We start from the raw sequence: 23579 nt of genomic DNA, 5'->3' as shown, positions 1-23579 counted from the left end.
CTGCTTCACCTATAAAATCACAACTCCCCTACAACAGGAACCCTGAAAGAGTAATCCTTACCTACATATTGTCACATAGATTTTATGTAAATGTTTTCCTATTTGCATTTTTTTCATAACATTTCATCGTTACTAAAGCATTTTCATTGATTGAAAAACTAATCCCCACCCCCTACCCCCCCGCCACTCCACCCAAGGAATCTTTGCATGTATAGATGACGTTGTAAGCTTTGGAGCAGATATGACTTTGTATTCCATTCTTTCCACAACACAATGTTCAAGTACTTCTCAGAGGTATGCTTATTTATGGCTGCATGATTTTCCATCCCAGTTGATGCTACATAATAGCGCCTAGGTTTCCTTGATGGCTTTTGTTCATTTGTTTGTTTTGGTTGGTTAGTTGTTTGTTTGTTTGGTTGGTTGGTTGGTTGATTGGTTGGTTGGTTGGTTGTTTGGTTCATTCCTTTGTTGGTTGAGTAGGTAGGTAAGTATATGGCTCTTTTGTATAGCTGTTTTTGTTTGGTGTGGATATAGTCACATATTTATTCTCTCAATCCTTCTCCAGAATCATGTCCCAAGAATGGAATTCCACAGCAGTTCTTTGATAAATAAAGAAGTAAAATAAAAACTCACCTCAGCTGGGTGCCAGTAGCTCACACCTGTAATCCTAACTACTCAGGAGGCTAGGATCTGAGGATAGAGACTCTCAGCCAGCCCAGGCAGAAAAGTTCCCATACACTCTTATCTCCAATTAACCACTCAAAAACCAGAAGTGGTGCTGTGGCTCAAGTGGTAGAGCGCTACTACTTGAACACAAAGAGGCTCAGAAAAAGTGCTCAGGCCTTCAGTTCAAGCCCCACAATTGACAACAACAACAAAAAAGTCATCTCATTTTGCAAATGTACCAACTGGATCACAGAGAAATAGAGCTACTTTCTCCAGTGACACACGGTGAGCAGGGGATGCAGTTTAGCTGAAATGCCCAGGTCACTGTTACAGTGGTCAGACCTGGAGACCCTTCCATGGGGTGACCACTTACAAGGAATGTGAGAACGTTACCAGAATCCCCACTTGCCCCTACTCCTACCCCCTTAACTACAAACCTGCTGCTATAACAAAGTGCCTTATACTGGGAGATTTATAAACAATGGAGGTTTTTGTTACCAGCACTGAAGGTTGAGAAGTGCAAAATGAAGACCATAATCAATTCACTATCTAGAGAGAGTTTGCTTCCTGCTTCAAAGATGGAGCCTTGTTGCTTGTTGCTCACTTGGTAGAAGGGACCACAGATCTCCCCGGCTTATTTTATCAGGGAATCAAACCTGTCCCTGAGTGTTTTGTTGTCATTACTTAGTCCTCTCTCGAGGCTCCTCCTCTTCATACTGGCACACTGGGGATTCAGTTTCAACACATGAATTTTTGAAGGACTAAAACACTCAGACCATAGCACCAAATAAAAGGTCTCACTCTGAAGTTCAGGATGAACATGAGTCAAGAATGCCCATGTATGCGGCACTGTGGGCAGCTGCCAGCCTAGTCCTGTGCCTGGCCTCAGACAGTGATCACAAAGCTGGAGGAGCTGAAATCCATGGCACCAGCCAAAGGCTCTTAGGATCCTAGTGGTACCTAGTGGCATCACAGGCAAAAAGAAAGAAAGGGAAAGAGACAGAGAAAGAGAGGAAAGAAAGAAGGAAGGAAGGAAGGAAAGGAGGGAGGGAGGGAGGAACAGAGGGAGGGAGGGAGGGAAAGAGGGAGAGAGGGAGGAAGAGAGAGAAAGAAAAAAGAAAAAGAAAGAATGCGAGAATAAAGAAAAAAAGGAAGGAATGAGGGAAAGAAGGAAGGAAGGAATGAGGGAAGGAAGGAAGGAAGGAAAGTTTCTAGAAAATGTTGGTATTATCCTTATTTTTTAAGCTCTGTGTATGTATGTACATCATTGATATACAAGGATATTTGGACCTAAGACAAATGTTGTTTCATTTTGGTTTTGATTTTATGAGGCAGAGTCTTACTATGTAGACCAGGCTAGTCTCACACTTGGCATCCTCCTGTCTAGCCTCCTGAGTGGTGGAATTACATCACCACACTTAGAAAGATTTTTAAAGGATATCTAATAGTTTTTTCAATAATCCCACCATAACAGAAAGCAAGAAATAGTAAGAGGATTCTCACTATGTAATGTTTATGTGACTGCTTACTTTGTTTAAATCGAGGTATAATTTGCTTATTTAAAAAATGTTTAGAGCCAAGCCCCAGAAACTCATGCCTGTAATCTTTGCTAGTTGAGAGGCTGAGACTAGGAGGATCCCAACTGCAAGCCAGCCCAGGGAGAAAAGTTCTTCAGACTCCTTCTCAGCCAAGAGTGGGCTGCGGTGGTAGGCACTTGCTATTAGCTACAACAGGAAGCCTAACATAGGCATATTATGCCCCTAATACATGGTAGGGAAGGAAGCAAGAACCTATGTTTTTAATAATCAGCAAAAAGACAGGAAAAAAGACAGGGGTAAGAGCACTACCTACCAAGTACAAGGCCCTGAGTTCAATCCTCAGAACCATCCAAAAAAAGTTACTGTATAGCCCTTTCTAGCATCAATAACTAGTTGAAACCAGAATGAATATTGAGCTACCAAAGATACTCATTTTCTTACAACAGCAAAAGTTCAGACTTAACCTCATTTTCCAGTAATAAAGGATAGACCTTTTTTTTTTTTTTTGGTCAGTCATGGGGCCTGAACTCTGGGCCTGGGTGTTGTCACTCAGCTCTTCAGCTCAAGACTAGGGCTCTACCACTTGAGCCACAGCACCACTTCTGGCTTTTTCTGCTTATGTGGTACTGAGGAATAGAACCCAGGGCCTCATGCATGCAAGGCAAGCACTCTACCACTGAACCATCTTCCCAGCCTCAGGATAGTCTTTTTTTTAATTGTTACTCAGGCCAGTCACTAATTGCTTGTGCCTATAATTCTAGCTACTCGGGAGGCTGAAAGCTGGAGGATCATGGTTCAAGGCCAGTCCAGGGAGAAAATTTTGCTAGACTCCAGCTCCAAAATAATTAGCAAGGAAGCTGGGCTAGAAGTATGATTAAAGTGGTAGAGCATCAGCAAGTGCAAGGCCCTGAATTCAAAACCCAGGAGAGAGAGAGAGAGAGAGAGAGAGAGAGAGAGAGGTGTTGGCTAGTTCTGTAAATGAATATTTAATGAAAAAAACACTGTTTGCAGAACTTAGAAAGTGGAAAAACCTCCCATGCTCCTGGATTGGAAGGATCAACATTGTGAAAATGGTAATACTTCCCAAGGCTACCTACCAATTCAATGTGATGCCTATCAATATTCCAACCTCATTCTTCAAGGAAATAGAAGAGGTAATCCAAAATAATAAAAGACCCCAAAAGACCCCGAATAGCAAAAACAATCTTTAACAGAAAGAACAATGCTGGAGGAATATCAATACCAAATTTCAAACTCTACTACAAAGCCATAGTAATCAAAACAGCTTGGTACTGGCACAAGAACAGACCTCAGGACCAAGGGAATAGAATTGAAAACCCAGAAATGAACCCGCACAACTATAGCCACCTAATCTTCGATAAGGAGCTAAAAAAATAGAATGGAAGAAAGACAGCCTCTTCAGTAAATGGTGCTGGCAAAATTGGTTAACTACTTCTAGAAAACTAAAGCTAGACCCTTATATATCACCCTGTACAAGAATCAACTCCAAATGGATCAAAGACCTCGGAGTCAAAGCAGACACTCTGAAAACATTACAGGATGAAATAGGAGAAACCCTAGGTCTCCTTGGCACAGGCCAAAATTTTCTTAATAGAGACCCAGAAACACAACAAATCAAAGAAAGGTTAGACAAATGGGACTGAAATTGCAGAGCTTCTGCATGGCAAAGGACATAACTAGCAAGATCAATAGAAAGCCCACTGATGGGGCTGGGAAGGTGGCTCAGTGGTAGTGTGCTTGCCTTGCATGCATGAGGCCCTGGGTTCAATTCCTCAGCACCACATAAGCAAAAAAAAAAAAAAAAGCTGGAAGTGGCACTGTGGCTCAAGTGGTAGAGTGCTAGCCTTGAGCTGAAGAGCTAAGGGACAGTGCCCAGGCCCAGAGTTCAGGCCCCATGACTGGACCCCCCCCCAAAAAAAGCTCACAGATTGGGAGAAGATCTTCACTAGCCATACAATGGACAAGGGTCTCATATCTAATATATACCTGGAACTCAAAAAAATTAAATCCCCCAATAACAAATACTCAAAGAAACAACTGCTGATAAATAAGTGGGCTAAAGACTTAAAAGAACTTCTCTGAAGAGGAAATAAGAATGGCCAATAGACACATGAAGAAATGTTCAATCTCTAGCCATAAAAGAAATAAAAATCAAAAGCCATTGAGATTACACCTCACCCCAGTTAGAATGGCTATAATCAAGAACTCTAATAACAACAGATGCTGGAGGGGATATGGACAGAAGGGAACCCTACTGCATTATTGATGGGAGTGTAAACTTGTTCATCCACTTTGGAAAGCAGTATGGAGGTTCCTCAAAGGACTCCACATAGAGCCCCCCTATGACCCAGCAATCCCACTTTTGGGCATACCCAAATGAACACAAACAAGACCACACTAAAGCTACCAGCACAACTATGTTTATTGCAGCATTATTTACCATTGCTATGATATGGAACCTACCCAGATGCCCCTCAGTAGATGAATGAATCAAGAAAATATGGTATATATACACAATGGAATTCTATGCCTCCCTCAGAAAGAATGACATTGCCCCATTTGTTAGGAAATGGAAAGACTTGGAGAAAATTATATTAAGTGAAGTAAGCCAGGCTCAAAGAAACATAGGTCCCATGGTTTCCCTTATTTGCAATAACTAGTATATGTCTGGGACAAGCAGAAAAGCTCAGATAAGATTATGTTAAGCTAAATGAACCCCAAGATAGGGACACAAGTGGATTTTTCTTCCTTGCTATTGTGTCTAATATACTTATAAGGTACAACGTGATTTTTTTTGTTGCTTTTTATGTCTCTTCCCCATGGTATAACCCCTGTTTTCACTATATTTGATGTTGGTATAATTTGGGGAGGGGAAGGGAAAAAACAAAATGTTTAAATAGGGTTACAGACTGACCCATTGCAACAATGAGATGTACAAGACGCTATGTCAAAAAACCAACTTTACAATTTAGGCTGGGGGGGGGGTTGTTGAGAATGTGGGAGGGAAGGGATGGTAGGGGTAAAACAAAGGAGGAGGCAACAATGCTGGATAAGAAATATACTCATTACCTTGCTCGTGTAACTGTAACCCCTCTGAACAGTGTTTTCACAATATAAAGCTTATTTTTTAAAAATCTGTTTGCTATACATGAAATAGAAATAAAGCTACCTTCACCAGAGTGTAGGCTATAATACCATTTTCTTTCTCTTTTCCATATATGAAGAAAGATAGTGACATTATTCTTAACAATCTTGTTGGTTTTGCTGAGGTTTATCTAACCTTAACTTCTTTCCATTTTTATACTTCTGTAATAAAGAGAATTAGGAAGAAAGTCACCTTGGCAGATCACCAAAAGGTATAGTCAAACATCAGTGAATCCCCCCTATCACTAGAAAGGTAGCTGTGCTCCTGTTTTCCCTTCCAGGCAATTCCTACCAGAAGGATTCAGGAGGCTGGAATGGAACAGATGGAAGATGAGGGCCCTGGCAAGCCCCTGCCTACCTCACCCTGCCTGCTCATCACAGAAAGAAATGAGTGAAGAGAGAGAAATGGGAGAGGCCACAAGGACCCATGAGGAACACAAGGTTTACATGGCTGTGGCCAATCTTCTATGCTTTTCTTTTATACCTCTCTGTCCCCTGACAGAGGTACACAGACTCTGGGAGGGATCCCCAGTGCATTTGCAGCATGACTAAAGCTGAGGGTCACACCCCCTCAGGAAGAGCCCACTTGGAAATGACATGATGCTGTCTCGGGAGAGGCTTTGTTAAAGAATGAAAAGGCAAGACCGTGTTTAAAGCAGAGAAAGCTTATTTGAAGGTGAGAGGAAAGTAGTGAGACTCTCTAAAGAGAGGAACCCCAAAGAGGAGTCCAGTGGAGTCCTCTGGGGGGGAGGGCAGTTGTTGTAGTACAGGGCTCCTCCCATATCTCCTTGGCTCTGATGGCTTGGTCTCTTTTCAGTAGCTGAGCAGAGACCAGGGCATTGTGGGAAGAAGTAGTGGTTGAGTAGGAGACCAAGGCACTATGGGAATGAGAAGCACCATAATGGGCCACATATCATCTGCCACCTGCTAAATCCATCACTTTTTTTTTGGTTGGTTGTGGGGCCTGAACTCTGAGCCTGGGCGCTGTCCCTCAGCTCTTCAGCTCAAGGTTAGCACTCTACCACTTGAGCCACAGCGCCACTTCTAGCTTTTCTTGCTTATGTCGTGCTGAGGAATTGAACCCAGGGCCTCATGCATGCAAGGCAAGCACTCTACCAACTGAGCCACCTTCCCAGCCCTAAGTCCATCACTTTTAATCCCTACCTACCTAATAGTTCTTTCTGTCCCTTTGTATTTTTAGAGGTATGCTGAATCACAGAGCTGTAGCCCTTTCTTCTCTGTAAGACATATCTTGTACATCACCCCATCTGGTCCCGACAAGGGAAAGGGACTTGCTGGGTGACCAGGAGCTAATCATTCCCCACTCTTTATCTCTGATCCTGACATACCACATGAGGGTACTGAACCATTGTCACCCAAGTTCTTTCCCTTGTCTGTGAGTCATGGAATTTGTCACTAAATAATGAGTGACAAAGAATGGTGACAACTAATATTTTGCACATATTATGTGTCATGCACTTAAATAATATGAATAGCTCATATCTATCAGGCCTGTGTGGGTCAAGAACCAAGCTGTATCCCTCAGGTGATAGGTCATGTAGTCCTCACAACCCATTTTACAAATGAGAAATCTAACGTCTTAAAGGAGTAGAAAACTCACCATTACAGAACTGGTAAGAAGAAAAGCAAAAAATTTTGTGTAAGACCCTGGTCCCCAAATTCATGTTCTTAACCCCTTCCCTAATGATTGGCATACATATGTCATTAGACTCAGACTTTTCTGTGAATCACAGGTAGAATCTTTAAATTGGGCTTTGACTGTGTCTTTCTCTCTGCCCCCTAGTTTATTTGGCAAGTACAAGAGTTCACTTAAATGGGGTGGTTAGTGATAGAAGGGAAGGCCCATTGACTCGTGGCTGAAGGCCCACAGATTGGGACACAGAAGAGAAATAAAAAGGAGTGAGGAGGACCAATAGGAAGTTAAGGACCTGGATTAATCTGTTTAACTAACAAAACAAATTGCAACAGATTAGGAGAAAATTCCACAACAGAAATTGATTGTCTAGCCATTCTGGAGGCTAGAAGGCTGAGATCAAGGTGTGAGCAGGGTTGGTTTTACTTGAGGCTTCTCCCCTTGGTGTGAAGATGGTCATCTTATCCATGGGTCTTCCTATGATCTTCCCTCTGGAAGTACTGCTGCCCAGTTACCCTGCTTTTACAATAGCAGCAGTCAGAATGGTATACAGACAACCCTAGATCTTGTTTCAACTTGACCACCTCTTTAAAGGCCCACTATAGTCACATTCTGAGGTACAGAGAAGATTTCAGCAAATTTTGAGGAGGCAAATGCAGCCCATGAAAGGAACCTCGGTCAAATGGGAGTGTAGAAACCATGGTCAAAGTCACTCCACTGAAAGGACTTTTTAAACAATGGTCTTACAATTAACACCTTCCCACAGCCCCAACTGTGTCCCCTCACAGGACTCCTACTAGAGTTTCTCACACTAGCCACACTTTACCACCAGGGGTGCCTCTGGGCCCTAAAGTATGAGAGTTCTATGAGAAAATGTAAATTTCCAGGTTCAGGAAATAAAAGATCATTTCACCAATTTTAAAGAGTACATTCTCAATATCTAGTTCACAACAGAAAGGCATTATTCTAGCCTAGGTCTTCAATTTTTCAAGTCACAGTTTCTGAGAATCAGGTTCCTAGACACATGTTTTTAGGGAATCACAGGAAATGTCATCCTAGAAAAGCAATCCTACAGGGGCTGGGTTACTAGGTTTTAGGCATTTTAGGTATTTTCTACCAAGCTACCCACCTTTCCTGTGTATAAGTAAAATGAGAGAAACAATCCAGCCTTTCTAGTGCTGTTTAATTGTGTACTTTTGCACAAATCAAACCATGAAATTGTGGGAAGCTTTTGACCACCACAATCTTACTACACTAAAAAACAATCATTCCAGATTCTACTCCATTTTTCTGAAGATCTTTGATGCAATAACAAACAAATAAGCATATACATAAAACATTGTGGTCAGGTCTTTCCCTTCTTGATAGAACAATGGCATTTCTCATAAAGATACGTTTCCTTTAAAATATTCTTTCAAATAGATGTAACTCTTCTATTGTTTATTTAAATCATTTCCATTCTTTACCCTTTTGAGAAATATTAAAAAGAACAATGTTTAGAAGTGCAGCTGTGGCTCAAGGGGTATGTGCCAGCCTTGAGCCCAAAAGATCAGGAACAGCATCCTGGCCCTGCGTTCAAGCTCTAGGACTACCACAAAAATAAAACAAATCAGAAAAGAAAAGAACTTTACAATTTTGGTGTGGGGGGAGGGGGGCTATGGGTGGGGAAGAGATGGGTGGGGGTAGGGGAGATGGGAAGGGATAGGAAGGGGAAACAAAGGAGGAAGCAACAAAGCTTGATAAGAAATGTACTCATTACCTTGCCCATGTAATTGTAACCCCTCTGTACGCTATTTTCACAATAAAAAAATGTTATGCATGATCCTTTCCCCCTCATTTTGATTTATTTGAGATAAATTCTCAGAAATAAGACTATAGAGTTAAAAAAAAACTCATAAAGTTTTATTAGAGGGGCTGGGAAGGTGGCTCAGTGTTAGAATGCTTGCCTTGCATGCATGAGGCCCTGGATTCGATTCCTCAGCACCACATAAGCAGAAAAAGAAAAAAAAGGTTTATTAGAAGCTTGAAGCACGTTCTTAAAACACTTCTCAAAAGTTTAAGGCCACAGCTACTACCACTAGACATTCAGGAGTGTGTCAGCCTCATTTTCATTTTTATTAATTTAATTGCATAAAACTCATTTCTTTAGTTGCATAACTCATTTCTTTGACAAACAGGAGAGCTAAACATGTTCCCATATTTATTTGCTAATTATATATTCTATGTGACCTTAATTTTTTTCACATCTTTGCCAATTTCTCTCCTTCAAACAGAGCTGATCATACGTCTACATGTGTCTAGGATTTAGGCCTATCTAGACTCTCCACTGTCCTGGATGGAGCATTTATAGATGCTTCCAGAGGCAAAAAATAAAAACCACCTTCTAGAACTATTCATCCCAATATGGTATCTACTCACTTCTACAGCTATTCAGCACTTAAAATGTGGCTAGTCCAAGTCAAGATTTGCTAAAAGTGTAAACTATACACTGAGCTGGTCACAGTGGCTCATGTCTGTAATCCTGGGTACCAGAGTCAACGTGGAGACCAGGAGAATTGTAGTTCAAGAATCAGCCCAGGAAAAAGGCTTGTTAGACACCGTCTCAATCAATAAAACACTAGTTGTCATGGTACATGCCTGTTATACCAACTATGCAGCATAAATAGAAGGATTGAAAAAAGAGAACACTTGGTCAAAAGATAATAAAAGCAGAAAAAGCTAGAGGACTAAATAGCTCCAGTGGCACAGCAGCTGCCTAGAAAGTGCTAGGCCCTGAATTCAAGATCCCAGCACTACCAAAACAAATGCTCGCTGACTTTCAAAGACTTAGGGAGAAAAAAAAAAGAATATAAAATTCTCACTGATCATATTTGCATATTCTACATTTGAATTAATCTCTGGCTATTGTGGATGAAATACAATAAGCTATTGAAATTAATTTCACCTATTTTGTTTTACTTTTTTTTAAAAAAGAAAAGTAAATTTTAAAGTAAGTGTATGTCCCATGTTACATTCTTTTTTTTTTTTTTTGTAGGTCGTGGGGCTTGAACTCTGGGCCTGGGAGCTGTCCCTCAGCTCTTCAGCTCAAGGCGAGCGCTCTACCACTTGAGCTACAGCACCACTTCCAGTTTTCTGGTGGTTTATTGGAGATAGGAGTCTCACGGTCTCTCCTGCCCGGGCTGGCTTTGAACCGTGATCCTCAGATCTCAGCCTCCTGAGTAGCCAGGATTACAGGCGTGAGCCACCAGCGCCCAGCATCCATGTTACATTCTTAAGATACAGCAGTCTCACCCTTAGTTAGACTAATGTTTTCAGAAAGTGAAATTTGTTAAGTCCTTGAGAGTAACAAAGATCTCCCTAAATAATTCAATTGTGGTCCTTAATTTAAAATTATCATCTTCCCTTTTTCCTACATATATTACCCTTAACATTTCTATCTGTGAGACGAGTAGAAAACATCAATCATTAAAGGCAGCTTTGATGGCAAGCACTGTGCTTAGATTAAAAAATAATAATAATACTCATTGATGCAGGGTGCCAGTAGCTCATACCTGTAATCTTAACTATTTGGAAGGCCCAGAGTAAGGGGATCACAGTTCCAGGTCTGCCAGGCACAAAAGTTCATAAAACTCCACGTCAATAAGCTAGATGGCCATGGTATATACCTGTCATCAGTAACTAAAACCTAAAATAGGCAGATTAGAGGTCCAGGAACAAGCCAAGACAGGAAGAGAGACTGAAGCTTATCAATTATCAGTGTAAAACAGGGCTGGAGGCGTAGCTCAGCAGTTGAGCACCTACCTAGCAAGCTTGAGGCTATAAGTTCAAACCCCAGTACAGAACCATGAGATAGGATAGATAGAAGGATGGATAGATAGATAGATAGATAGATTGATAGATTGATAGATAGATTGATAGATAGAGATGGGGGAGCACAAATCCCTTGTGAAAATTTGGAATTGTCAGTGAGCAAAGGTGACACAGACCCTCCATAAGTGGAAGGGAGAAAAGGTAGCAGAATCTGATGCCATTACATGTGCAGCAGTGATAATGCCACCGCAAGACAGCAACACAGCCGAGAGAAGCTCGCGCTGTAAAGGGGATCTGGATGGATCTCACTGAGAGAGTAAGATTTTCAGCAAATATTTGAGAGGAATAGGAAGCTTTTAGGTGACTTTCTAGAAGGAAGAACCTTTATTTTTTCATTTGTGCCGGTTCTAGGGCTTGAAGTCAGGTCCTGGGCTTCTTTTGTTCAAGGCTAGTGCTCTACCACTTGAGCCACAGCTCCACTTTCAGCTGTTTTGGGTAGTTCCTTGGAGCTAAGAGGCCCACAGATGTTCCTGCCCATGCTGTTTTATAATGGCAATCCTCAGATTCTAGCCTCCTAAGGAGATGGGATGATAGACATTGAGCCGCCAGCACCTGGCTAGGAAGAATCATTTTAAGCAACAAGAATAGCTAAAAGAATATTAGGAGAGACCATGTGACAGAGGAGTCCACGAGTCCAAGTTCTCATTCCTACGCCTCAGTTTCCCCAAGTCACCTAAGCATCATTCCAGCTTGAACATTTATAATCTACCACTGGCACACCCCAGAGCAGTCCATTTCCATTTCCAGCCCATCCACCCCACGGCCAGCCTCACTGCCACGGAAGCTTCTAGGCCATCTGTCTGGTTTGTGTGGATGCTAGAAAAGGCTCCAGTGGGGGAGGGGGTGAATGAAGACAAATAGTTAATTTAGGACCGTCTGTGAGCTGCTTCGGAAAACTTGACTTATCAATAGAAAGAACAGCCAGAAAAGCCAGCTTCTGAAAAAAAAAACGAATCCCAGGGTGGCTACTCCAATGTCACTGGGGAGTTGGAGACATGCAAGACAGGAGCCCATCGCATTACAATCACTTCCTGATTGGACTGCCTGCCATCTCTCCGATTGCTATCCTCTACAGCCTAGTCTGTGTGTGTCACTTCCATACTTTCCAGTGTGCCTTCCGGTATCCCGAAACTAAAGGTCTCAGCAGGGTGAATAAAGTCCAGCACGGTCTGGTTGGCCCCAGACCTCAACACTAACTTTCTATCTGGACCCACTTTCCTTACTCTGTGAGACTTGCTGTGCCCTAATGTGTCCCTGCTCCTCCACTGTTGAGATTTGAACACACACACACCCTCCTTGAATGCCCCCCCACCGCAGACTCACACACACCCTTTCTCTCCTCCATAAATATGGATCCCAGCTCCGCCACCTCCTGCCATGTGTCTAGGGTGAGTTCATTCCCCTCCCTAAGTTTCAGTTTCATTGTCTATCAGATGGAAGGGTAAAAAATAGTCCATACTATTTTGGAGTTGTGAGCATAGAGCGTCCCAGTACTCACATGAAGCTCTTCCCGGTGCCTGGCACTCAGTCAATGCTGAACAAGTAATGACACTGTTACTGTGCTTTAAATGTCATTATCATTATTGCTCTAACAACAACTGCTACGCCCGGCGCTGCTCATCCAGGCAGAAGGGATCCACCTCCAGTGTGCTTCCATATGTCTTAGGTGCTGCTTCCCTCAAAATCAGACTCGGTGACAAAGATTTGGATGCAAGTAGTTTATTTGGGAAGTGATCGCAGGAAGATAAATGAGGAAGCAGGAGAAGTGAGTCAGAGAGGAAAGCCAAGAAACGCCAAGAGAGGTATGCTAATGAGAGTTCTCTTCGGAAAGTGACTGGCTGAATCTCAGTCCTACTGATTAAGAAAGTGGCAATGATATGTCAAAGACCCCAAACTGCCCAGTCTGGTCTACTTCAGAGAACAGACAGACCTCTGCTGCAGAAAACACTGGAAAAGCACCTCAGGAGTTTGCAAACACTCTGACTGAGAAACTCCCCTTAAAAGAGTTTGTCCTACAAGCCAGGCACCAGTGGCTCACACCAGTAATCCTAGCCACTCAAGAGGCTGGGATCTGAGCATCAGAGTTCAAAGCCAGGCTGGGCAGGAAAGTACATGAGACTTATCTCTAATTAACCACCAGAAAACCGGAAATGATGCTGTGGCTCAAGTGGTAGAGCACTAGCCTTGAGCACAAAGAGGCTCAGGGACAATGCCCAGACTCTGAATTCAAGCCAACACAACTAGTTTTTAAGGAAAAAGCACCTCAGGAGCTTGCAAATACTCTGACTGAGCAACTTCCCTTCAAAGAGTTTGTCTTACAAGGCTGGGAAGGTGGCTCAGTGGTAGAGTGTTTGCCTTGCATGCATGAGGCACTAGGTTCAATTCCTCAGCACCACAAAAGCAGAAAAAGCTGGAAGTGGCGCTGTGACTCAAGTGGTAGAGCACTAGCCTTGAGCTGAAGAGCTGAGGGACAGCGCCCAGGCCCAGAGTTCAGACCCCATGACTGACAAAAAAAAAAAAGTTTGTCTTACAAGCCAGGCACCAGTGGCTCACACCTGTAATCCTAGCGACTAGAGGCTAAGATTTGAGGATTATGATTAGAAGCCAGCTCAGGCAGGAAAGTTTGTGAGACTCTTATCTCCAATTAACCACCAGAAAACTGGAAGTGCACTGTGGCTCAAAGTGGTAGAGTGCTAGCCATAGCAAAAGCATCTCAGTGACAGTGTCCAAGCCCTGAGTTCAAGCCCCAACAACAACAACCCTAACAAAAAAAGTTTGTCCTAGATAAACAAATAATCATAGACGAACATGAAATACCTATACAGCCAAGAGAATTTTCATTTCCACTGAAGAGCATCATGTTAACAGAAATAAGCCAGACTCAGAAAGACAAATATCAGGGCTTCCCTCATAAGTGGAAATCTTGACCTTAAAAACCAATTAGTTATGGAGGGGACCAGTGGAAAAGGAAGAGGGGCAAAAGGAGATGGTGAAAAAGGAATGAATATGATTGAAATTCTGTATGTACATCTTTGAAAATAGAATAAGGAAATCCATTAAAATTGTTCTAAATGGGGATAAGAAAGAGTAACATAAAGGGTATATTTGATCAAAGTACATTATAGGTATATATGGAAATACCACAATGAAACCCTTTATAAAATGAAACAATAAAAATGTTCATTTCCAGAGTTGTTTATACTAACATAGCTATGCAGTGGAGAAAGAGATAATGAAACCATGTTTTCTTCTCTATAATGTAACACCCAGTGCCCACTGAAAATTATTTTATACAAGAATATTAATGCCATACAAAACTGACCATGATATATTGTGAAGTCATTTCTTTAAAATGGGAACATGCAAAAAAAAACAACTTAGGCCAAAAAAAAGGGGGTTTCAGTAAGAGTTTAATGTAACACACAAACACAGAAAGAGAGAGAGAGAGAGAGAGAGAGGAAAGATAACTACAACTTATGGAAGTGGTCATCTTTGAGTGTATTTTTATTTTTTGCTGATCTGTAATTTCAAACTATTCTATAGAATTTATGTGTAGTATGGCTGCTTTGACATCATCCTGCTGGCTGGCATCCCAGAGCTGGCTGCCTGTCCAAATGGGTTCAGATTTTTCTCTACTAGGAAAGATCCTAAAGGGAAGCGACTGGGAGACTGGCTTGCCTCCAGTCCCCAAGCAGCCATCTGGGATTTGTGCATCTTTGCAGACACATAGGCTTTTCCAGAGGGGGGGGGAGGGACCAGGGAAACAAATTGAATGTTTTCCTTTATGAATTTCTTAGTCTCCAAATTCCAGCCTCTGAAAGAGGATTGCCTGCTGGTTTCTGCTGCCTATAGACAAAGATGACTTAACTCTATGAAATTCCCAGTCGATTTTTATAGGGGGGAAAAATAGTGTTTATACTGAACTTTCTAATTTCTACTGCTCAGGACCTTTTTGAGATTCTCATTCTGTGTTCTGTGACTGTCCTTTGGAGAGGGAATAGAGAAAATGAGTAAGGAAAGAAGGAGACAACATGGAGAACCTTACAAAAGGTTTCAAGAACCCTTCTCTGAAAAGAGTTTGCTGATTTGGTGGGGACGAAGACAGCTTTCCGCCCTTTGCTGGTTTTCCTCTGTCAGTAAGATTGGAGGAATTTTCCTCTCTTTCATCACTTCTAGTATGCCTCTGTCTGCTCCCTCCCAGAGTAGCTCACCCCCTAAGAGAGGCCAACTATTATGTAACTGTTAACCTTCTGCACATCACTTTTTAAACAATATTTTTTAATGTTTTTATGTTTTAGTTGTTATTATAAAGGTGATGTACAGAGGGGTTACAGTTATGTAAGTCAGGCAGAGAGTACTGTATATTTCTTTTTGAATAATGTCACCCCTTCCCTCGCTCTCTCCCAGTTTTTCCCTCCCATCCCATCCACCAGTTGTATAGTTCATTTTCAACATAGTGTCCAGTGAGCACCACCACTGCATTTGTTCACCCTTTGTCCCTCCTTTTCTGTGCCTCCCCTTATACTCCCAAAGACAGATAAACAAACAGGACCAAAACAAAGCAAAAACAGCATTAAAAAAAGAGAGGACAACTAGCTCCCATAACTGACCAGAGCCTGGGGCGACCATTGGACCATGTGTTTCTGGCGTTGGAGTTACCGGGTCTGATCACTTCCTGCATGCATATACACAACCTTCTTCCCAAGTCCCTGGTCACAGCGCTGCACCCTCTCTCTGCCCAGTCATCTGCCCCTAGTGGATGTGTTGTGCAACTTGGCCGCCCTTGCCCAGGCAGCTCATTTTAGCAAAGGGTTCTTGAAGTCAGCTCTACCTGTCAGCTGTTCTCTCCATTTAAGAGAACAAGAAGGAAGTCCCATTTTCTTTTCCTTACCCAACATCTCATTCTCCTACACAGCCTTTATCAAAGACCTCATTTAGGGAATATACAAATCTCACAAATCATTAAGCAGTCATTATGTAAGCCGGTGCTTTGGTTCCCATTGAACTACTACTGTTCCTCAGCTATGACTTGTCCATGAATCATGGGGAGTAGTAGGAGGAAGGAGTTATTGCATCCTGAGGAAACCTTAATCTGTATACCTGCTCTGTGGGAGGCCTTGTGCTAGGTGTTGAACCCACCCTGTAAACCAGTACCACCATCTCTGCCTTTGAATGGGTGGCTCAACACCTATGGGGTGAGGCAGATAAGACATAGCAGATGCAGGGCACTGGTGGCTCACACCTACTTGTACTCCTAGCTACTCAGGAGGCTGAGATCTGAGGGTCGAGGTTCAAAGCCAGTTTGGACAGGAAAGTCCATGAGACTCTTATCTCCAATTAACCTTCAGAAAGCCAGAAGTGGAGCTGTGGCTAAAAGTGGTAGAGCACTAGCCTTCAGCAAAAGAGCTCAGGGACAGCACCGAGCCCTAAGTTCAAGCCCCTCAGCCAACAACAACAACAAAAAAAAAGATGCAATACAACACAGTAAATATACAGTAACACACAATATATAAGGTTCCAAAGAAGTGTTAGGAAGGGTTAATATATCCTTACTAAGAACATAGATCTCATGGAATAAAATTGGCTATGTTGGGCAACTTTTAAAATGGTCAGTGTAAACTTACCTGTACTCAGGAAAGTTACAGTTCTTGCATGAGGAATGGCAATATGTCCTCAAGACTCCTTCTGTCCTACAGGAAAAGATCCGCTTGAAATCTACAGCCAATGAGAAGTCTAAGTTCAGTATAGAAAGCAGGGTTGCCAAACTTGGTAAACAAGAATGAAAGACCAACAATTAAATTTAAATGTCTATTAAAAACATTTAGTGAGAGAACATTCTAACAATAGTTGGGATATACAGTTTTTTAAAAATTCATCATTTATATGAAATTAAAATTTAACTGGACATCCTGTATTTTAACTGCTGACCTCAGTGCAAAGGTGATACTTTTGTGTGACTCTGAATTCCTGACAGTTCCAAAATAATGATCACATCTCTGGGAATGTAAATGCCCGAGACAGCTGTAGGGGTTTTCAATATGCCAAATTGAGGACACTGTGATTGAAGCTGGCATCCTGAGAGCGAAGTGGGTCTGCATAATTATCAGTGAATTAAATTGCTTTGTTGCAGGGAGTCAGCTTATTAAATATGCATTTCAATTTTTGGAGTGGCTGGTTAAAGAATTTGAGTATCAACAGATGGGAAAATCCCTCGTTGGAGCCACGACCTTTACCTGTCACACTGGCTCACGGGACCGCATGCAAGAAGACATTACTTATTCCTCCAAATGCCATTCTGCAGAAGTTTCAGGCAGCGGCCACTGGCTCCCCAACAGCTGGTCCCCACAATGACTCCTGAAATGGGTGTGTGTCCTCTCTGGCTTTTATAGGAGTCCTCTCATTTGATTTAGGTCTTCTGTGAATATCTGTGCAAAGGACTTCCTTCTTAGAGTTAAACAAATTGGGATGCTAGGTCTCATTTATCTATTACTAGTTCTATGAACTCGAGCAGATTCTGAACACTGAGCATCTGTGTCCTTGTTTGTTCACTGGGGACAATATTCCCCCTCTTGTAGGCCATTGAGAAGATCTGATGACTTCCTGCCTCTGTAAGTACAAACGCTGTGGACCTCAGTCCCTCAAACTTGTCCCTGTCTCTCTCCTCCTTACCATCTATGTCCCTAAGGGCATTTATTTGAATAGACCCCCCCTCACCTTCCTCCAGCTGTTTCAAAGTGCATGCCTTGCAATGGCTAGCCATAGAGATTTGCTATTCCATCATCTCCACCTCTAGGCTGTCCGCATGCTCGGCCATTCTCTTGCTGTCTTCTAATGGCCACCCCCCTCCCTTCCCCAGCTTCTGAGCTTTCAGGACTGAAGCCAAAGGTGGCATTTCCTTTCACAAAGCACACAAGATAGGGAAGTTCACAGCACTTGCTTGTGGCCTTTGTATCCCATATAACTTTAAGAGGAGCTGAGAAAACTCAGGGGCCACATATTTATTGCTTAGGGACGGATGTAGGTGACACTATGTGACCAAAAGTGTGGCAGGTGCACATAGGCACATGAGGACCCAGTTCTCACGCCCTTTCCTGGAATGGAGCTACAAGACAGGCTCTAACCAGCAAGCAGGATGTCACATAACACTTCGAGGATGAGCATTTCCATGCTCACAAGCCCCCCTGGAGCCCTTTGTCCCTGGCAGGCTACAGCAATTCTGTACCCTGCCAGGGAATAGCTCAGGCAGTGTGAGCCTGGGCTAGGGAGTCACCACTGAGAGACTGTAAACTCCCAGAAGGCTTTGCAATCCACACACCGTGTGGGTCTCGTCAGAACAAAGAGGTCACCATATACAACTCACCTTTGCTATATCCACAGCACACTAACTCTCTATTCCCATGTGTTTTTCTTTCTATACTTCCCCATCGATTAGATTTCATGGTGTGTGCTCAGTTCTGTCCCCCTATTCTTCCAAGAAACAGCACTAACTCCCTTCATTCTGCTCATCAAGTGTTTGTAATCTCAGATCTGCTTGTGTGCACTGTCCACTTGTCCACTAGACTGTGGTCTTCACAAGAGTCAGGATCAGCGCTGTGTTGCTGACCTCCACAATCCTCACATCTTCTCTGCTCGGCTTTTATGGAGACAACAGTGCTGTGAAACCTGTAACTTGTATACTTGGTCTTGAAGCCATTCTACTGAAATTAAACAGGCATGTGTGTATTCCTAAATTGTAGTTTAGAAAGCTTAAATAGTATTTTTGGGTCAGTTCTGGGGCTTGAACTTGGGACCTGGGCACTGTCCCTGAGCTCTTTTGCTCAAGGCTAGTGCTCTACACTTTAAGCCATGGTGCCACTTCCTGGTTTCTGGTGGTTTAGTGAAGAGAAGAGTCTCATAGACTTTCCTGCCCCAGCTGGCACTGAACCTCAATCCTCAGATCTCAGCCTCCCAAGTAGCTAGGATTACAGGCATGAGCCACTGGTGCCCAGCCTTAAATAGTAGTTAATGACCAAGTACATTTAACTATCCTTTGCAATTGAAATATTTTTCTTTTCTTTGACAGCATTGGCACTGTTTTCCTATCAGCCTTTATATGTAAAAGACTAAAATTGCTTATAATTTTGAAAAGTGAATGGATAACAAGCCACAGATTAAAGTAAGTATATGATTTATTGTTGTTACTCTTATCACTGGAATCAGAGCAAGGCCTAAGCACAGGATAGGTCATTATCCTGATCCAGTCAGCTACTTGGTGTGACTCCCTGATCATGGCAAATGTCACGTAGTAGATATTGTCTGATTCAGTCCTCAGAATAGTTCCTGAAGTGATTATTATACTCACATGCCACTAGGTTATGAGGAAACAGAGGCTCAGAACACTTCAGTCAGGTGCTGACAAGCAGAGCCAGTGAGTGTCCCTGAGTTCAAGGCTGACTTTGGTTTTCTTGTTGTTTTCCCCCCTTTGCTTGCCCTCCAGTCTCCCCTTCCCTGGTATCCTCTACTTCCTCCTTGCTCCTCCCTCCTCTGGCTGGACAGGCCTCTGCATCTTCGGCATCCTGCTGGAGATCATGCACTCTGCAACTATTACACTTACTGAGCAACTGCTCAATGCAACACGAAGAACAAGCTGGGAGCTGTCATGGAGAAGGGCGCAGAATAGTGAGCAGTGACACTTGTTTTGGGACCTTGTATCTGGGCCTGCAGCTGAAAGCCAAAGGTTGAACCCCTGGATGTGCTGACAAACGCTGTCTCCTTAACTACACTTGTGTCGAGATCCTTGAACATACTTTTTGAGTAGGCCTCGACCTGCCCCAGCTCACCTCAATGTGTCCTTGGCCTGTCCGGCCTAGTCTTCACAAAGAATATTCTGAGCTGACCCCTTCCTTATTCCTGAAGCTTTACCAAATTCCTCATCTGCAACCTGTGATATTGAAGTCCTTGGCCTGTCTTTAGCTCCATATTGGCCGTCTCCTCTGAGTAATTTTCTATCCACTGGTCACTCACCCTTCTCTTTCTCTTTGGCTATAAATCCCCACTCAACCTGGCTACATTCAGATTTAAACAGTCTCTCTCTCTCTCTCTCTCTCTCTCTCTCTCTCACTCACTCACTCTCTCTCCCTCTCTTTCCATCTCTCTCTCCCTCTTCCTCCCTCTGTCTCTCTCTCTCTCTCTCTCTCTCTCTCTCTTTCTCTCTCTCTCTTTCTCTCTCTCTCTCATCTTCAGGAAAGTCATAGCATTTTAACAACTGTTGGAATCTTTTTTTTTTAATTGAGCATGAATATCCCCTGGGAATTTTTTTGGGTTTTTTTTTCTTTGTTTGTTGTTGTTGTTGTTGTTTTGGCTCCGAGGAGACTCAGGGCCACACACCACCAAGAGAATCAGAATCTTGATGGTAGTTTCAGTATGAGAAGCACTGACACAGATTTCTTTAATGAAGGGGAGTGCAGGAACTGGCTGACTCTCACACTTGTTGGCCTCAGGATTTCTTCCCGGCTGGGCTGACCTTCATTTCTGCTCATCCATGACACTCACTCCAAAGCAATCCCCTTCATTCAGCTCCACCACTGGGAGCTTTATCCAAGCCTGACAAGCCTGACGGAGCAATGGAACCAGAGTGGAGTAGGATTCAATAATCACATCGACAAATCTTCAGAAAGAAAAAAGTCATACCTCCCTCACATTAATACTGACACATGAGAAGACTCTAACATAAGCTCTTCATTGGAGAAGTGAAGTTTATTTTAGCTGTCAGAAAACTGCCAACTTGGATCAAACTCTCTATTAAATACATAACTTGTCATTGATATTATTATGACATAAACTGTCATTAATATCATCAAATCGAATCCTATGATACAGAGCATTATATTTATTGTCAAAAAATTATAGATTGGGGCTGGGAAGGTGGCTCAGTGGTACAGCGCTTGCCTTGCATGCTCGAGGCCCTGGGTTCGATTCCTCAGCACCACATAAGCAAAAAGAAAAAAGCCGGAAGTGGTGCTGTGGCTCAAGTGGTAGAGCACTAGCCTTGAGCTGAAGAGCTGAGGGACAGCGCCCAAGCCCAGAGTTCAGGTCCCATGACCGGACCCAAAAAAAAAAATTATAGATTGGGGCAAGGTTTGTAGCTCAGTGGTAGAGTGCTCACTTAGCCACAAGAGAGGCTCTGGGTTTGATCTTTAGGACCACACACACCCCAACCCCCCAAAATTCAACTGCACTCTAAGTGAATGTAGCCATTTTCTAACTGTGAGATTTTGTAGAGGGCGCTTGACCTCTTTGAGCCTCAGTTTTCTCATCTACAAAGTGGAGAGTCTCTGTCATGCTTCACCTCCTCCAATGGCTTGTTTTAAGCATCAAGCAAAGTAACTCATGGGAAAACATATTTTCTTTAATTGTGAAGTCCTATACAAACATAAGGAACACTTTTAATATTCTTCCTAATTACTTATACTCTTCTTTTTCCTTAATTAGTATCAGCACTTCTGTATGCATAGGAAACAGACTGAGATGTCCATTCAAGAATGATTTTTTAAGTTTATTTTAGAAAGACTGTGGGATGTTGTGGAAGGGACAGTATGTCTTGTCTTTTCTTTTTTTTCAGGTAATAAGATTCAAGTGACTTTATCTTGCTAGGATTTTATCCTTTAAAACTGTAATATATCTAAGCAATACAGTTATGCTCAAATTATAAATAACAATTAAAAGAAGAGCTAAAGAGAGCAAGGGACAGCAATAACCTATGGTTAAAGTTAGCACTTGAAAATTTGAAGAGTTGAGAATCTAAAGCGCATGTACACACACACACACACACACACACACACATGAGTGCTCATTTCTCTCTTTAACAAACAAGGGATATCTCTCTCTGCAAATGTAGTGTTTACATGCATGCATAGGAGAATCTTTCCATCTAATCTTTGGTTGGCTGGTTGGCTGGGATGAAGGTATATAAATGCCTTTTGACCAAATAATGCATGTGTATGGTATTAAGACTAGCAACCTCTCAACATTGTAGAAGCTGTGTCACAACTCTAGCTTTTTTTTTTGGTGGGGGGTCGGGTCGTGGGGCCTGAACTTTGGGCCTGGGCTCTATCCCTTAGCTTTTTACCTCAAGGCCAGCGCTCTACTGCTTAAGCCACAGCACCACTTCTGGCTTATTTTTCTCTGCTTATGTGGTGCTGAGGAATCAAACCCAGGGCTTCATGCATACAAGGCAAGCGCTCTACCACTAAGCCACCTTCCCAGCCCCAACTCTCTCTATCTTTAACAGACTCTTCTCTCTTCTCTCTTCTTTTCCATCTCTCTGATTCTCCACTCTCCTCTGTTTCTGTCTGTCTCTCTCTCTCTTAGTCTCTGTCTGTCTCTGTCTGTCTCTCTCTGTGTCTCTCTGTCTCTCTCTCTTAGTCTCTGTCTGTCTGTCTCTGTCTGTCTCTGTCTCTGTCTCTGTGTCTCTGTCTCTGTCTCTCTCTCTGTCTCTCTCTCTCTCTCTCTCTCTCTCTCTCTCATCATTAGGTGGGAAGCTATAGGGGACATGGACTAGCTCCAGATGACAATTCAATTCTAGATGTGGTAGAGCAGCTGAGGGATTTCCCCATTTTAAATATTGATTTGAAAGGCATGGTGCAGCTCATCGTGTCCAGCCCTGTGCATCCTCTCACATCTTCATACATGTGGGACATGAGGATGGCCAGAGAGGGACAGAGCGTTGTCTAAGGTCACAGAAATGTTGCTTTTCTTATAAGCCTTTCTTAATCATCTGCCATATGCAATGCACTATTGTACTGCAGTGGATCCAAGAAGAATGATCTTAGTAGCATGGAAGTGCTCTGTGATTCAATGGAGAGTAGAACTGGGGCTTAAAACAAGTGCTTAGAGATGATGGAACATGGAAAAGAATTTCTGATTGGGAAACTGCAAAGAGTTTCACAAAGAATGTAGCTTCAAGCGAGGCATCAAAAGCTGCAAGGATCCAGGCCCCTTTGCCCCTAGATTAAGCCACCTGTACTCATCATTGCCACCTGCTGTCTCAAGACACCTCGCCTGGAAAACCACAACAAAATACCAGCCAATTAAAACTACCTAAGGCAAGAAGGGAAACTAAGAAGAAACATAAACAGGACAAGGACATGCAGAAACCAGCCACCTTCAGAGTGACAAGGTAAGTCGTTTCTGGTCCTACTGAGAAGTTAAAACAATTCAATCAGATTATTCCATAGATGACTGTCAATATACTAGCCTTCATCTATGTGTGTATGTATACCTATATAAAGTGGAGACTGGATCCCTGATTGATTTGGGAGGAAACAGCAAGGGAGATCAGCTAAGGGGGGAAAGCTCAAAGCAAAACACCTTTCAAATTGATTGCAAAAGAAATGTTTCTGTAAAGTTTGTAAACTCTAATTTCCCTCGTAAGAGGGTGGGTCAATGGAGGTTAATAAAAAAATACTTTCTAATGTCCTAAGTGGTTATTAAAGAAATGAGATAGGATGAGAGGACCCAGCAAGAATGCACAGGGTAAAGGAGGAGGTTGGTCTCAGACTCTGAGACATTCACTCTTATTCAATGGCAGGATGTAGCGGTGACTGTGGCTTCAGGGAATTTAAATCTATGGTGCTTCGGGAGTGGAAGACAGGTGTGGCAAATCTGGGTAGATACAAAATAAAGAATTATCCTTGGTATGTACTGAG

This window comes from Dipodomys ordii, unplaced genomic scaffold (assembly GCF_000151885.1).
Source record: "Dipodomys ordii isolate 6190 unplaced genomic scaffold, Dord_2.0 Scaffold151, whole genome shotgun sequence".
NCBI lineage: Eukaryota > Metazoa > Chordata > Mammalia > Rodentia > Heteromyidae > Dipodomys > Dipodomys ordii.
This window is presented reverse-complemented; position numbering follows the sequence as displayed.